This window comes from Manacus vitellinus, unplaced genomic scaffold, assembly GCF_001715985.3.
Source record: "Manacus vitellinus isolate BGI_N305 unplaced genomic scaffold, ASM171598v3 scaffold_61_pilon, whole genome shotgun sequence".
In the NCBI taxonomy this organism is placed as follows: Eukaryota; Metazoa; Chordata; class Aves; order Passeriformes; family Pipridae; genus Manacus; species Manacus vitellinus.
Genome location: NW_021940696.1, coordinates 2,696,304 through 2,712,845, shown reverse-complemented (window position 1 = coordinate 2,712,845; position 16,542 = coordinate 2,696,304). Strand labels below are relative to the sequence as shown.

Sequence of the window (16,542 nt, the reverse complement as noted above, 5' to 3'; positions counted from 1 at the left end):
GGGGGTGGGACTGGATGAGCTTTAAGGTCCCTCCCAACCCAAACCATTCCATGATTCCATGATTCTCTCTCACACTCCCTGATGTTCCTTAACCCACCTCCTTTCCCTTCCAGCTCCACCCCCAGGCTGAGCAGATCACCCACCCAGTGTCACCTCACACCGGTGTCACCTCTGACAACCCCCAGTGCCCAGGACAGGCTCTGGCATTCCCTGCCACCCAAATCCTGGACAGCCATGTGTTTTTGGGGAGGTCCCTTTGGGTCACAGATCCACGGCATCATTTAGGTTGGAAAAGACCCCCGAGACCCCGATTTCTTCCCAGTATCTCACTCCACATTCTTACCCTGAACTGCTCTGACTTGCCAAGTCTTTGCTGCTCAAAATCCCATAAAACACATGATTTTGAGACCCTTCCCTACTCCCAGGAGTTGGATGAGACAGGATAAACCCACATGAGACCCCCCTCCCCAGCACCCACTGGCACAACGTTCCCCCTAGCACGTCCCTCCCCGAGGAAGAAGAGCAAAACCATCCAAAAAATCCCCAAACTAAGCATTTATGACATCTTTTAAAGAGATTTCAAGGCTGGGAGAAAAATAAAGGCCCAGAGCAAAGTCAGTCGTGATCCAGAGGGATCCAGAGGCAGCCAGAGCCCGGAGTGAGGGTCTCCACTGGCATCAGGGAGGGAAATGGGGAGGCTTGGGCTGGATGGGGCTGGGAAGGGAGAGCAGGGGGCTGCCCCACGAGCCACTTCCAACCAGTTCCAACCAGCTCCAACCAGTTCCAGCTGGCTCTGGATGGTTCCATGGTTTCCATGAGTGCTGGGATGTCCCTTTGTGACACGGGGGTGACCCCAGGGGGTTCTGGGGGCACAGATCCCGGGGGTGCCGCTCCCAGGGGAGCCCCCCCTTTCCCCCCAGGAGGCAGCAGCTCCCGGGATCCCTCTGTGGCTCAGGACAACGGGAATGGCGGAGAGGGCGAATCCCGGCACTTCCAGCAAAGTGAAGGCAAACCAGAGGAGACGGCGCGAGGTGAGGGATGGGACGGGATGGGATGGGATGGGGACACAGGGAGCTGGGATGGGGACACAGGGAGATGGGATGGGAGTCTATGGAGATGGGATGGGGACACAGGGAGATAGGATGGGGACACAGGGAGCTGGAATGGGGACACAGGGAGATGGGATGGGGACAAACGGAGCTGGGATGGGGAGGGGGATGGGCTTGAGCTGTGCCTTCATCCCACTACTCCTCCTGCCCATGGGTGGGACACAGGGAACTACAAGTGGGACACAAGAAGCCAGAGGGGTGGGACACAGGGAACCACAGGTGGGACACAGCAGACAAAGGTGAGACATGGGGAACCAAATGTGGGACACAGGGAACTGCAGATAGGACATTGGGAACCTCGGGTGGGATACAGGGAAATGCAGATGGGACACTGGGAACCTCAGGTGGGATACAGGGAAATGCAGATGGGACACAAGGCACCACAGGTGGGACACAGGGAACAACACTGGGACAGATGGAACTACAAGTGGGACACAGGGAACCAGAGGTGGGACACGGGGCAGTTAGGGCCAGACCTCGCCCCTCCATGGGATGAGGCTGCCATGGCTGCCCAGCCCACAGAGCTCTGGGGCCACTGGGAGCCACCACAAAGATGCAGGGAGACAGGACCGAACATCTTCCCAATCCCAACCCCAATCCCGATCCCAGGAGCTGCTGACAGCGAGGTGGGAACGAGGCCCACGGCCACTCATCCTCTCTGCTCTGTCCCCCTGGCAGAGCCCGTTCGTGCCCCGCTCTAGGGTGCCAGAGGACGATTCCTCCAGCGAGCCCGTCAGCCCGGCACGGGCCACCCGCTCCCCGCCCGGGGCCACCACCAGCCACCAGCCCGGGCCGGCCAGCAGGAGCAGGGACACCCCCCAGCAGCCCCACAGGGAGCAGGGCACGGCCTCGAGGGCGCAGAGCCAGGGGGCCCCCTCGGAGGCCAGCGAGGACTCCTCGACGTGGGTGACGGGGGCCCCGCTGACCGAGGCCGGGCTGCGGCAGCTGGGCCGCATGACGAGCCAGCAGCGCGTGCTGATGTGGCTGGAGGCCAACTTCCCAAACCCGCCCCAGGAGGAGCAGGAGGCCGAGGGGCACAAGAGATCGAAGACTCAACGGAAGAAATAGGTGGGAAGAGACCTCTGAGATCACGGAGTTCGTCCTGTGGCCAAACGGCCCCCGGGCAACAAGAGCAGAGCGCCGAGCGCTGCGGCCAGTCCTTAAACACCTCCAGGGATGGGGCTCCACCTCCGCCCTGGGAAACCTGGTCCGATGTTTCAGCATCCTTTCAGTGACAAAATTCCTCCCCATGTCCAACTAAACCTCCCCTGGCACAGCTCGAGGCCGCTGTCACTGGCATTCCCAGGGCCTTTCCCACCAGGCGGCTTCTCGGCCACTCTGCCCTTGCCTGGAGCCTTCATGGGGTTGTTGTGGCCACAGTGTAGGGCTTGGAACTTGGTCCTGCACTTGGAACCTCCCACCCTTGGTTCCAGCCCATCAATCCAGGTTCCTCCAGCAGGTCAACACTCCCACCACACTTGGCATCGTCCATGAATTCACTGAGGGTAGAGTTGGGAAGAGCTGCGCCAAGGGGAAGCCAAGAGACACCAAGGGCAAGTCAAGGGATACAAAGATCTGTCCCAGTGGGAAGAGATGTCCCATTGGGAAGATTTCTGTGACCCAGAGCTGTGCCAAGGGGAAACCAACCCAGTGCAGGCCACGGGGAGAAACGGTTCCCATGTGGTCCCCCCACACCTGATGGTTCTGCCATTCCGAGGGACCTGGGCAGGATGGAGAAATGGGAGCCTCATGAAGTTCAAGGAATGCCAAATTCTGCCCCTGGGGAGGAACGGCCTGGGAAAGTAGGAAAGGACCTGAGGGTTGGGGGAGACACCATGAGCAGGATGAGGGAGGGGATCCTTTCCTTCTGCTCAGCCCTGGTGAGACACAGCTGGATCTGGGTCTGGGGTCACCACCACAACAGGCAATGCCCAGAGGAGGGCCACAAGGATATTCAGGGATTCAGGGATGGGAGAACATGGTATATGGCAGGAGGATCTGGGGCTGCTCGGCCTGGAGGAGAAAAGGCCCTGAGGGACCTTCTCAATGTGTTCAAACACTCACTGGGGGAAACCAAGAAGGTAGAGGCAGACTCCTCTCAGTGGTGCCTGGTAACAGGACAAACTGAAACACGGGAATTTCCATGGAACACCTTCTCACCATGAGGGTGATCCAACACTGGAAAAAGCTGCCCAGAGAACCTGGGGAGCTCCATCCCACCTGGACACGGACCTGAACAACCCCCCTGGAGCTGAGCCTGCTCTGTGGGGAGCTGGACAAGGTGAGCTCCAGAGGTTCCTTCCAACCTTTGCCTGTGATTCTGTGGAGAAGGAGACACCACCACCCTCTCTAGGGAGCAACAAAATATAACGTGCACCCGTGTAATCATGGAATGGCTGGGTTGGAAGGAACCTTGGAGATCACCCAGTTCCACCCCCTGCCATGGGCAGGGGCATCTTCCACTAGCCCAGGTTTCTCCCTGGCCTGGAACACTTCCAGAGTCTACAGACAAAAACATCATGAACCTTCCCATCCAGCACCAGTAGAAAACACGTCCTGTGGCATCCACTAAACGCAGAGTTTGCCACACAGATCCACCCATGTCCTTTGGTTAATACTTTAAACCATTACAAGTTGGAACAGGAGCAGCTTTTCAGGCTCTGTTTTCTCCTAACAAGTTTTTATCCTGAAGGATTTCACGGCGTTCCAACGCCACGCAACAGCCACGGCCGGGGCAAGACAAAGCCGGAGGTTTGTAAAGTCAGGAGAGAAGATTTAAAGGCAAAAAAGACAAACCCCTGCTCCCCAAAACAGCTCTTGTGGCTTGCTGGGTGTCTGTGAGGAGACAATTAAGCTTCCACAAGAAGGAGAAACTAGGAGATCATAAGCCACCCAGACCCCCAGCTCCAAACCATAACAGAGACGAGACACCTTTCTCCGCAGCCAAACCCCTCGTACCGAGGGATCCAGGAGAGCAGAGCCAAGGAAAAACCCCTCTGAGGGCAAAACTCCCCTTGGGAACGTGTTGCACACACCCCTGCCTTTGTGCACAGCGATTATTTTCCCTCACCTCCATAAAATACGACCCTGAAACCACCTTTTTTTTTGTTTTTTTGTGGATTTTGGGAGCTTCTCATCCTCCCACCGCTCCGCCGCGGCAGCGAGAGGCTCCTGGAATGCGAGGGCAGCGTTTGTTCCCTGTGCAACAACTGCCCCGTTTCCACATTTTCCTGAACAAAGGACTGAAACAGGGGGGAATATGCGTCAGAAGCCCGTCCTGGACGTTTGCTCGGCCTTTTCCTGAGCAAAATATTTGTAAACACGTCGAGAATTAATGTCCAGCCTCGACTCGAGACCCCTTCGTAAAAGAAGGGATTTATGGAAAACAGGATGGAAATCATTTCCCAGCTTCCAGTGCTTATAGGCCTTTAGGATGAGAAACAACCCACAGGAAAACAGGAACCGGCAGCTGGGCACCAACCCGCTCTCGGGGATGGGGAAAACGTGGTGGGTTGGGATTTTCCAGCCCCCTCCTCCCCCCCAACAAACACACTCCCAGAAAATAAAATTGAATGTGGAGTTTCTGGTCAGCAAGTGATGATTCCCACGGGGTAATTCATCCATAAAATACAGAGATTTTGGGATCTAACACAGATTCCTAAAGAGAGCTTGTGGATCTTCTGGGGGGGGGGCTCAGCCTGGAGAAAAGGAGGCTCAGGGGGGACCTTCTGGCTCTGCAACTCCCTGACAGGAGGGGGGAGCCGGGGGGGGTCAGGTTCTTTTCCCAAAAAAACAAGCAGCACGACAAGGGGAAACAGCCTCAGGTTGCACCAAGAGAAGTTTAGGTTGGATATTGGGGAAAAATTCCTCCTGGAAAGGTTTTTCCATCCCTGGCACAGCTGCCCAGGGCAGGAGTGGATCCCCATCCCTGGGGGGATTTCAAATCCCCGTGGATGTTGTCCTTGGAGACAGGGGTCAGTGGTGGCCTTGGCAGTGCTGGACTCAATGATCTTAAAGGTCTTTTCCAACCTCAACAATTCCATGATTCTGTGATTCCAAAGCCTCCTGTTCCTGCACTCTTAGAGTCCCCCTCTTACATGTCCTCCACTTTAAAGCCCAGGGTGACAACACAAGGTAAGACAGGGACAGAATATTCTCACAACTTCCCTTCCATCCATATCTTATCCCTTTTATTTTTCCATGATTTCCACAGCTGGAGCCCAGAGATAATCCCTCTAAGGCCAAGACTCTTCACTTCTAAGAGGGTTCCTCTCCTTCCAGTTCTGGGGATAATCAGGAAAAACTGGAACTGCTTCACCAGGGTCAAATTTGGGACTAGTTTTATACTCCAATATCTTTTAAATGTCACTATGAACCAGCACTAAGGGTCATCTAACTTAAATTTAATATAAATTTCTTCATTTTTAGGTGCAAAAATAAGTCCTAAACATTGAATATCAGCATCAGCCCTGTGGCAGTTGTGATAGAATGGGGTTTAAAAGTGGGATGTGAAAGAGCTGCTGGTTTGCTACACGTTCAAGGCCACCAAAAAGAAAAACGAGAGAAAAAAATGCAAAAAAGAGAAATTCAAGTTAATAAAACGGGGGGAAAAAATTACAGCATGGGAGGTCAAACACTGGAGTAGGGACCCAGAGAGGCTGGACAGTCTCCAACCCTTGAAATGCTCAAAATTTAACTGGATATGGCCCTGAAATCCCAAATAGAACTTCAAATTTGGCCAATTTATTGGAGGCTTGGACCAAAGTCCTCCCTGAGTCTGTGCCACTCTTAATTAGGTGTCTCTAATTAGATGGAATTAGATGACCTTTAAGGCCCCTTCCAACTCAAACCATTCCATGATTCTCTCATGAATCCATAAGCAGGGGATGAGAAAAGAGCGGGAATGCTGGGAATGCTTGTTGGAAATTCCCCTTTCTGTTAAACTCAGTTTTACCTCGGGAAAACTCCAAACTCTTCAGGGAAATTCCTCTCAGATCCGCTCACTTCCACCTCTATCACTTGTTATTTTTGAGATATCACCACTTCTGGACCCCACCCCGAAGTTCTGTGGGGTAGCTGAGGTGTTTTCCAAACATTCCCAGGACCTTCCCAAGCCTCAGCACCCGGAAATGGAGCAAATCTTGGGAAGAGCCTTCCCACACAAACAGTGGCGCTGGAATTCCGGGTCCTCCAGCTGCCCCCTGTTCTGCACCACACAGGGTGAACATCTCCCAGCAAACCCAGTCCTGATGATCTGGGGAGACCCACAGATCCAACAGCCCCACAGGAGTTAAAATTCCATTTAAAAAAAAAAAAAATGACACAAAAAATAAGTGGGAAAAGGTCAGTGTTGCAACAAAGGCTGAAAAAAAAAGACCTGAGGAACTACAGCCCTTCCATCCTCACTCCAGCCCCTGGGAAGTCATGAACTGAGTCCTCCTGGGACACATTCCCAGGAAAATGGAGGAGAAGGGGATTGGAGACAACCAGCACGACTCGAGACAATTTGCCCAGATCTGATGGCACAACAGGATTTATGGATGAAGGAAAAGCATCAGGTGGCACAGACTTCAGCCAGGATTTAACAGGCTTTTCCACAGTATTCCTGTTGCTAAATCTGGATGTCTCATCTCTGGATGAGGGATCAGCTGGATGGGTAAATAATTAGTGGGGTGGTCAGGTCCAGAGGGTTGGAATTAACGAGTTGTACCCTAAAAGGAGTTGGGAACAAGTGGGAATCACAAGGGGGTCTGTCCCGGGACGTGTCCTGTTTAACATCTGGATCAGTGGCTCGGAGGAGGCCACAGAGCTTCTCATGGGCTCTGCTGGTGACACCAAACCAGGGGGAAAACCACAGACTCATGGAATCCTTAAGGCTGGAAAAGACCCTGAAGATCATAGAGTTCAACCATCCCCCCCGCACTGCCAAGGCCACCACTGACCCCTGTCCCCAAATGCCACATCCACAGGGATTTGAAATCTCCCCAGGGATGGGGACTCCACCACTGCCCTGGGCAGCTGTGCCAGGGATGGAAAAACCTTTCCAGGAGGAATTTTTCCCAATATCCAACCTAAATTTCTCCTGGTGCAACCTGAGGCTGTTTCCTCTTGTCCTGCTGCTTGTTTTTTTGGGAAAAGAACCTGACTTCCCCCTGGCTCCCCCTCCTGTCAGAGAGTTGCAGAGCCAGAAGGTCCCCCCTGAGCCTCCTTTTCTCCAGGCTGAGCCCCCCCAGCTCCCTCAGCTGCTCCTGCTGCTCCAGCCCCTTCCCCAGCTCCGTTCCCTTCCCTGGACACGCTCCAGCCCCTCCATGTCCGTCTTATTGTGAGGGACCCAAAACTGCCCCCGGGATTTGAGGTGTGGCCTCAGCACAGGGGACACACTCAGGGGCAGGGCAACCACCCAGAGGGTTCCAACAGTCTGACGGGATCCTGATGAAAACAAACTAAGGAGAAAAGCCAAGTCTTGCACCTGGGAAGGAAGAACCTCTTCCCAACCCCGAGTGGGGACGGGCTGCCCGGGGAGCAGCTCCGTGGAGAAGGACCAAGAGCCTTGGCAGGGAGGAGCTGAGCCCGCGCCAACCGCCTGCCCTGGCAGCCTCCCGGGCTGTGTGAGCAGGAGCAGAGCCAGCAGATGCAGGGCAGCGATTATCCCCCTCTCCCCAGCGCTCCTCAGGGCTGCATCCCTACCCTGCATCCAATTTGGGGCCTCCCAAATTCAGGAGAGACACCGACAAACCGGAGCGAGTTCACCGGAGGCCACCAAGGCGGCCAAGCTGGGGCTGATGGAGCTGGTTCAGTCTGGAGCAGGAATTGCTCCAAGGGGACCTGACAAGCACCTTTCACACCTGCCAGGAGGGCAGAGAGCAGGATGAGCTGCCCTGGGAGGTTTTACAGTCTTGGTCCTTGAAGCTTTTCAACACCAGGTCCTGGTCTGATCCCAGAACTGCCCCCTGCTTCCATGGAATCCCAGAATGGTTGGATTGCAAGGGACATTAAAGCCCATCTCATTCCATCCCCCGCCATGGGCAGGGACACACCTTCCACTAGCCCAGGTTGCTCCAAGCCACGTCCAACCTGGCCTTGGACACTTGCAGGGATCCAGGGGCAGCCACAGCTTCTCTGGAAAAATCCATTCCAGTGCCTCCCCACCCTCACAGGGAAGAATTCCTTCCCAATATCCCACCTAAACCTACATTCAGTTTAAAGCCAATTCAGCAGGAGGCTGGACCAGAAACCCCTGAGCTCCCTTCCATACAGAATAATCCCATAAAACACTCAACAGACACATTACATCTTCCCTGGTCAGGGCTAACAGGGATTGAGCGAGCCAGGATAAAATCAGCCTTAAATGTCAACCATCAGGACATTTGCAGTGACTGTGCAGAGCTCTGTAAATCCTGGGAAAGCTCAGCTCTGTTCCCAACCTCAGGTGACAAGAAGTCTGCATCCAGGCCATTGTAGTAAAACCTCCCTGGGCTTCTGGGGTTTTTTTTTTCCCCCCTCCCCCTTTCCATGCCTGTTTTTCCGAGCCGAACATTTTAAGCCTGGAGGCCGCCTGCGATCCTATCTCGCCGGCTTCGAGCGAACACTGATTCCTTTGCTGCTTCTTTGATGGCAGCCAAGTGGTTTTCTCCCGGGGTAAGAAGGGTCAGGGGGTTAAAAGAGCGAGATGACAATGACAAAAGTTCAATCTCTCGCCACCGCAGACGGAGCCCGGGCCGGGGCTCCATTAGCACGTAGGACGGGGTGGTTATCACAGGTCACTGACACCAGCCCGCTCTAATGGCTTTTCCTGTGTCCTTATCAATGCAGTGCACAAAGTGTCTCACCCCCAGCCTTTCCCTATGATCTCAGAGCTGTGTTTACAGCTATCTCACTCCACCAGGCACCACTGGGGCAGCCAAGTCAGCAGACAGTGAGATATGCCAGGACACGGTGATGGGACAATCTGCAAAGTGTCTGAGATGGACAAGGAGTTACCCAGAGACTTCCAGAAAGGGAATTTTTTCCACTTCCACCTCCCCCCACCCCACACCCCACACGCCCCTTTAAAAAAAGTTAAAAAAAAAAAAAGCTTTTCAAGTTCCCAAGGACACTGAGCTCCAAAATAGAAGAGAACCACAGACTTTCCATGGAGGGGGTTTGTGTTTCGGTATCAAATAAAAGGAACAACCAGTGGGTTGCAAAGAGAAAAAAAAAAAGGGACAATTTCACCTGAAAGCAAGGGCTGGGTAGCTCTTCTTGTTTGAACTGTAGTTCCTGTAAGAGCCTCCCTAATCCCATGAAAGGAGAACTCGGGTTGTTTTGCCCCCCTCAGCAAAGAACAAATATTTTTGGTGGGATGCTGGAGAGGCGGGAAGGGGGAAGGAGCGTCCCAGGCACCGCGGCCGAGCAGCTGAGGGACCCCCCTCCTGCCAAATCCTCACCCCACAAAGGCACAAAAAGGAGGATTCAAGGAGGCAACACAACCACCAGCACACTCCTGAGAGGGATCCAAACAAAGAGGAGGATTTAAGTCGAGGGTTGGGAGGAGAACGACGAGGAGCCGCCGCCGGATTCGCGGCATCTCCCACCTCAAATGGAATCTGGCTCGGCCATCCAAGGGGTGATTCCAGCACTTCACCTTGAGTCCCTGGGCACCAGAATGTAGCAATTCCAGTGATATACCAAAAGAAAGCCTCGTTTCTCCTCCCAAGGCTGTGCTGGTTCCTCACTAAGAGGCAGAAAACCCGTTTTCTTCCCTGAAATACATCAGGAAAAACGTTCCAAGCGGACACAGATCCCCCACACTGCCCCTATTTTAGTGCAAAAGCCTAAAGATATTTCTGCATTGACTGTTTTTAGTAAAGTGGGGGGTGGTTTATTACTGATTGTACTCTTTTTTTTTACCTTTTGAATGTATTTTGTGCATCAAAGCAGCTCCAGGGTTACAGAGGTTTGGGGTAAAGATAAAAATGTCAGTGGGGAGATACAACAAATTTATAGCAAATCCCTGTCAACTGCTATTTATCTAAATTATCCAGCTCTGGGATTCTCCAGGAATACTCCAGCAGCTCCAGTTTTAAGCCTATATTTACATCAGAATCTGCTCTTTTTCTTTCTTTCTTTCTTTCTTTCTTTCTTTTTTTTTTTTTTTTTGGACACTTGTTCTTTACCCTAAAATGACCCCTTTGTAGCTCGGATCAAAGAGCTGGGAGTGCCAATACCAGTGTCTTCATGAACATGTTAAGAACCTCAAAGTAATTGGTAACCAATTAGCATAAAGCTAAAAAAACCCACCACGCCACAGCAAACCCCAAAAGAGCATTTAACAGGCACCAGAACTGGCTGCAGAAGGAGTTTAAGCGACTTAAATCACCTCCGAGACAACTTTTTGGGAGCACCCTCTGCACAGAACATTGTTCAGCCCACGCTATCTTTATTTTATGGCTTTTTTTCTTTTTTTTTTTAATTCCTTTCTGCTCTCCCTTCACTCTTTTGCTTTCTGCCTCGCTGCAGCTTTACGGGAAACATGAAACAAAAAAAAAAAAAAACAACAAAACTTGCTTTTCATTTCGTGTTATGTAAAAGCAAAAGCAATTCCACGCCTTGGCCTCGAAATCCAAGGCGCCCAAACAGCTGTTGAGATGCTCCGGCAGATAAACCATCTGGCCCAAAACCTCACCTTTCCTCATTTATTTTGGAGATCCATCAAAGCAAAAACCGGAGCAGTTCCACAGACTTTTGGTCAAAGCCAACATAAAAGATAAAGCCGGCGATGGCGGAGTCGCTTTCGCTGCGGCGCTCGGGTTTCTTCTTTACATCAAAATATTGCCATTTTCAACAAACTCCCCTCTCGGGGAGCAAACAGGGCTGGTACCACCAGCCCAGCAGCACGACCACGCTGCAGGTGGATGTCCTCAAATGGCACAGGGCTGCTGAGCCGAAACTAAGCCGGGTTTAGTGGGCAGGATCAGTTAAAACTAGACTAGACCTCATCTAACTGACCAAGGAGGGACCCCAAGATTTACGTGTCCTGGGTTTGCTGCCAGTGCTTCCCCCCCTTAAACCTGTCAGAGATTCACAGATTTGGGTTGGGAAGGACCTTAAAGCTCACCCAGTGCCACCTCCTGCCATGGGCAGGGACACCTTCCACCAGCCCAGGTTGCTCCAAGGCCCATCCAACCTGGCCTTGGACACTTCCACCTCAAAGTGATGCTCCTGACACCTGCAGAATCACCATATCCCTCCTTCCAGCTCCTCTTTTTCAAATTTTCCTAGGAAGAGGATAGCACAGTATTGAGGATTCCCACCAAGACACTGAGGTTGTTCAGTGGTTCCAACCTGGCATCTGAAAAGCCCTTTTTCCTGCAATTCAGAGGGGATTTGCTGCAGGCAGAAACCAGGGGCAGGGAGAGCCCTTGTTGTCCCAGGTAGTTTTAGGGACACAAACCCAAATCATGGAATCATCTGAGCAAAGCAGGAGTTGCACACACACAGAACCCAAGTGAAATAACACACAAACCCTCTCCTGGGATGTCTTGTTTTGCTCCAGGGACATAAACCCAAATCATGGAATCACCTGAGCAAAGCAGGAGTTGCCCACACAGAGAATCCAAGTGAAACAATAAAAAAATCCATTCCTGGGATCTCTTGTTTTGTTCCAGGGACATAAACCCCAAATCATGGAATCATCTGAGCAAAGCAGGAGTTGCACACAGAGAGAACCCAAGAGAAATAAGACACAAATCCAATTTTAGGATGTTTTGTTTTGTTCCAGACATATAAACCCAAATCATCTGAGCAAAGCAGGAGTTGCACACAGGGATAACCCAACTGAAGCAACACACAAATCCATTCCTGAGATGGTTTGTTTTGTTCCAGAGACATAAATCCAAATCATCTGAGTAATGCAGGAGTTGCACACACACAGAGAACCCAAGAGAAATAACACACAAATCAATTCCTGGGATGTTTTGTTTTTTTCCAGAGACACAAACCCAAGTCACCTGAGCAAATCAGGAGGTGAACACAGGGAGAACTCAACTGAAACAATACACAAGTCCACTCTTAGGATATTTTAGTTTGTTCTAGGAAGTTGTAGGGACATCATCCCAAATCATGTGAGCAAAGCAGGAGTTGCACACACAGAGAACCCAAGTGAAATAACACACGAATCCACTTTTAGGATGTTTTGGTTTGTTCCAGGGACACAAACCCAAATCATCTGAGTAATGCAGGAGTTGAAGACAGGGAGAACCCAACTGAAACAATACACAAATGCACTATTAGGATACTTTGGTTTGTTCCAGGGACATAAACCCAAATCATCTGAGTAATGCAGGAGTTGCAGATACAGATAACCCAAGAGAAATAACACACAAATCAATTCTTGGGATGTTCTGTTTTGGTCCAGGCAGTTGTATGGACACAAACTCAAGTCCTTTGGGCAAAGCAGGAGTTGCACACACACAGAACCCAAGTGAAATAACACACAAATGCACTTTTGGGATGTCTTGTTTTGTTCCAGGGACATAAAACCAAATCATCTGAGCAAAGTAGGAGTTGCAGACACAGAGAACCCAACTGAAACAATACACAAATCCACTCTTAGGATACTTTGGTTTGTTCCAGGCAGTTGTAGGGACATAATCCCAAATCATCTGAGCAAAGCAGGAGCTGCACACACACAGAGAACCCAAGTGAAATAATACACAAATCCTCTCCTGGGACGTCTTGGTTTGTTCCAGGGACATAAAACCAAATCATCTGAGCAAAGCAGGAGTTGCACACAGGGATAACCCAAGTGAAATAACACACAAATCCACTTTGGGGATGTTTTGGTTTGTTCCAGGCAGTTGTAGGGACACAAACCCAAATCACCTGAGAAAAGCAGGAGTTGCAGACACAGAGAACCCAACTGAAACAACACACAAATCCATTCCTGGGATGGTTTGGTTTGTTCCAGGGACACAAACCCAAGTCACCTGAGCAAAGCAGGAGTTGCACACAGGGATAATCAAAGTGAAATAACACACAAATCCACTTTTGGGATATTTTGGTTTGTTCCAGGCAGTTGTAGGGACATAATCTCAAATCATCTAAGCAAAGCAGGAGTTGAAGACAGAGAGAACCCAACTGAAACAATACACAAATCCATTTCTGGGATGTTTTGTTTTGTTCCAGAGACACAAAACCAAATCATCTGAGCAAAGCAGGAGTTGCACACACACAGAACCCAAGTGAAATAATACACAAATCCTCTCCTGGGATGTCTTGTTTGGTTCCAGGGACATAAAACCAAATCATCTGAGCAAAGTAGAAGTTGCAGACACAGAGAACCCAAATGAAACAATACACATTCCTGGGATGGTTTCTTTTGTTCCAGAGACACAAAACCGAATCACCTGAGCAAAGCAGGAGTTACACACACAGAGAACCCAAGTGAAATAACACAAATCCAACTTTGGGATGTTTTGGTTTGTTCCAGGGACACAAACCCAAACCACCTGAGCAAAGCAGGAGCTGCACCCAGGGACAACCCAAGTGAAATAACCCCCAGTTGCACTCCTGGGCTGTTTTGCTTCGTATCTCCAGACACCCAAAGCCTCCCCTACGCCCATTTCTTCCTCGAGGCACCGCCAGCCCGTTTCTCAGGGAAAAGGAATCGGGATGAATAGTCCCATAAAGAATCCCAGCAGAGCTTGTCCTGCCCGGAGCCGCCACCACGCCAAGGTCCAACTCTCAATTAACCCCCGGCCGACCTTCCTTCACTTTCTTTCCCCCTCCTCTGCCCTTCCTGAGAAAGTTCAGCGTTTCCTGGAAAAGTCTCCCTGCCTGTTTGATATTGTACTTCGCCTTGGTTGCTGAAGGAAGGATTTACAGGTGCCTGGCCCCCTCTGGAAGACCATGACCGGAGGGTGACCTCCCGGTACAATATGTGAACTCCTGCCCTGCTGATAAGGCTGCCAGATATGAGTAGGATTTTTCAAATAATCCTTTGGGAATTTATAAGCAGCGCGGCCATAAAACCGAGGTGACTGGAAGGTCGATTTCACTAAAAATAATAAATATCCCGATGTTTATTCAACGTTGGGCCTTTTTAACTGCGGGCCGAGCGCCGAGATAACGCCATTGTAAATGACAAATATTGGGATTTTTTGGTAACTATTACATTATGATCCTTCCGTCTGACACTGATGTGGCCGTTTCCCTTCGATGCTTGCAGGATCCCTGACATTGTTCAGCCCAAGTTGGGCCTGGAAAGCCGGGGCAGGATTCGATCACGGGTCAGGAAAAGGGCAGTTTTCTTCTCGGGAGCCTCGGGAACCTTTTTCTGGTGCTCCCGTCTCACTAACACGGCTTCTGCCCGGGGGTTTTTGGCCTTATCAGGGGTTTTGGTGGAAATAGAGAAGGAGGAATGGGAGGACTGAGTGATCTCAGCTCAGGATGGGGACAGAGGACACTGACCTGCTGGCATGGAACCCCTGCTCCAGGTTAAACCTCCCCATGGAATCGTTTCTGGTGGAAAAGACCTCAGAGACTGAGTCCAACTCCAGCAGTGCCAAGGCCACCACTGACCCATGTCCCCAAGTGCCACATCCACAGGGATTTTAAACCCCTCCAGAGATGGAGATCCACCACTGCCCTGGGCAGCTGTGTCAGGGTTGGACAACCCTTTCCATGGAAAAAATTTTCCCAGTATCCAACCTAAACCTCCCCTGGCACAACTTGAGGCCGTTTCCTCTCATCCCATCCCTTGTTTTTTGGGAGAAGTGACTGGTCTCACCAGGCCCCACTCTCCTGTCAGGGAGCTGTGGAGAGACCATCACCAAGTCTCCTGCACTATTCCCACCTCCAGCAGAAGACAATCCCACCCAGATCCATCCCATGGATCTGGCCATTAAACCTGCCTTGGAACAGCAGCATTTCCATGATATATTTTGGGGGATCGGCTGATATTTCAGATTAAAAAGGAAAGCAACAAGACAACAAAAAAAAACCCTCAAATGTAGAAACAAAACCCATTTGAAATGTGCCAAACTGCTCCAGCCACCACCAGAATCCCTCCATCCTCCTCCTCATCCCACCTCCAGGTCCAAAGGCACCATTAAATCCGTGCCGAGGCCCGTGAGCGGCTCCAATATTATCCCTAATATCCTGTTCTCATCATCCATATTTTCCCCTGAAGTTTTCCCAATTAAAGTGACACTTGGAAAGCCACGAAACCCCTTGGAGCAGTTTGTAATCTCCAATTAGCAAACGAACTGAGGAGGAGGGTTTTGTCCAACCTAAACACGGCGACGCAATTTCGGGGAGGGCAATTCCTTCATCCCGATAAAATATCCCGGCAAAGGAGCCAAATGGCATAATTATTAACAGCTGAGGGCACAGAAAGAGGTCTTATATAACTGGGGTTTTAGGACAATTCTTCTCCTTCAGCAAAATTCCTGCTGGAGAAACTTTGGAAGGGCCTTAAAAACAATTCCCTCTCGAGCCTGGCTTGGAAAGGGAGGAAAGTTGGGAACGGAGTGTTCCTTTCATGTGCTGCCTGGGCTTTGGAATGTCCAACCACAGGAGAAGAGCCCTCCAACAGCTCCCAAGCTCCTTAAAAAATGGATGCAGACCCCACAGGTTGGTTGGGTTGGTGGATGCAAAGCTTGGGAGCTGCCAGAGGCGCCTCGGGAATTCCAAGTCGGAGGGTGAGCTCCGAAGGGAGCTTTTATTATTCATTTAATAATTTATTTTAATATTAATATAAAATTAAAACAACTTAATTTCATAATAAAAAATAAAACAATTTAATTTGATATTAATTTATATCAGGAGCTTATCTGAGCTCCTGATAAGTTAATAATAAACAAATTAATGCCTTACATGCTTGTAACACCCAGGAGAAAGAGCAGCTCAAACACAGGAGATCTCCTAAAAGTTCTCCAGCACTGACACAGCTCAGGGGGACAATTTGCAGCCAAAAAATGAGCCCTGACATAGAATAGTTCCAGTTGGATCCCGTTTTTCCATCAGGGATGCGGGAGTGCTCCAGTCAAATGTGGATTAGGTGGGATTTGGCAGCAAATCTGCTCCCAGCAAATGGTGTTTGAAGGACAGCAAAGTTCTTGTAGAGCAGCAAATAGTTCATTTCAAACCAATCCCTGCCCCAAAACTCCTCCATTTGCACTGAATAATCAATATACTGTGGTCAAAGATGAATTTTTGGAGGAAAAATATGTCAAAAAATCATAAAATGCAACCAATTCCTGCCCAAAACTCCTCTATTTCATTGAAAAATTAAGATTCTGTGGACAAAGAAGAACCTTGGAGGAAAACTATGTCAAAAAATCATGAAATCCAACCAATTCCTGCCCAAAACTCCTCTATTTCCAACAAATTAAGAATATACTGTGGCTAAAGAAGAACTCTTGGAGGAAAAATATGTCAAAAACCATAAAAT

The 16,542-nt window shown here is 50.4% G+C and overlaps 1 protein-coding gene across 1 annotated transcript in view; it reads right to left on the bottom strand.

Annotated features, from left to right (window-relative positions):
- LOC103765063 (exocyst complex component 6B) overlaps window positions 1-16,542 on the bottom strand; it is a gene marked incomplete at its 3' end in the record, with an annotated part of 60,803 nt that overhangs the window by 43,356 nt on the left and 905 nt on the right. The window lies entirely within an intron of this gene.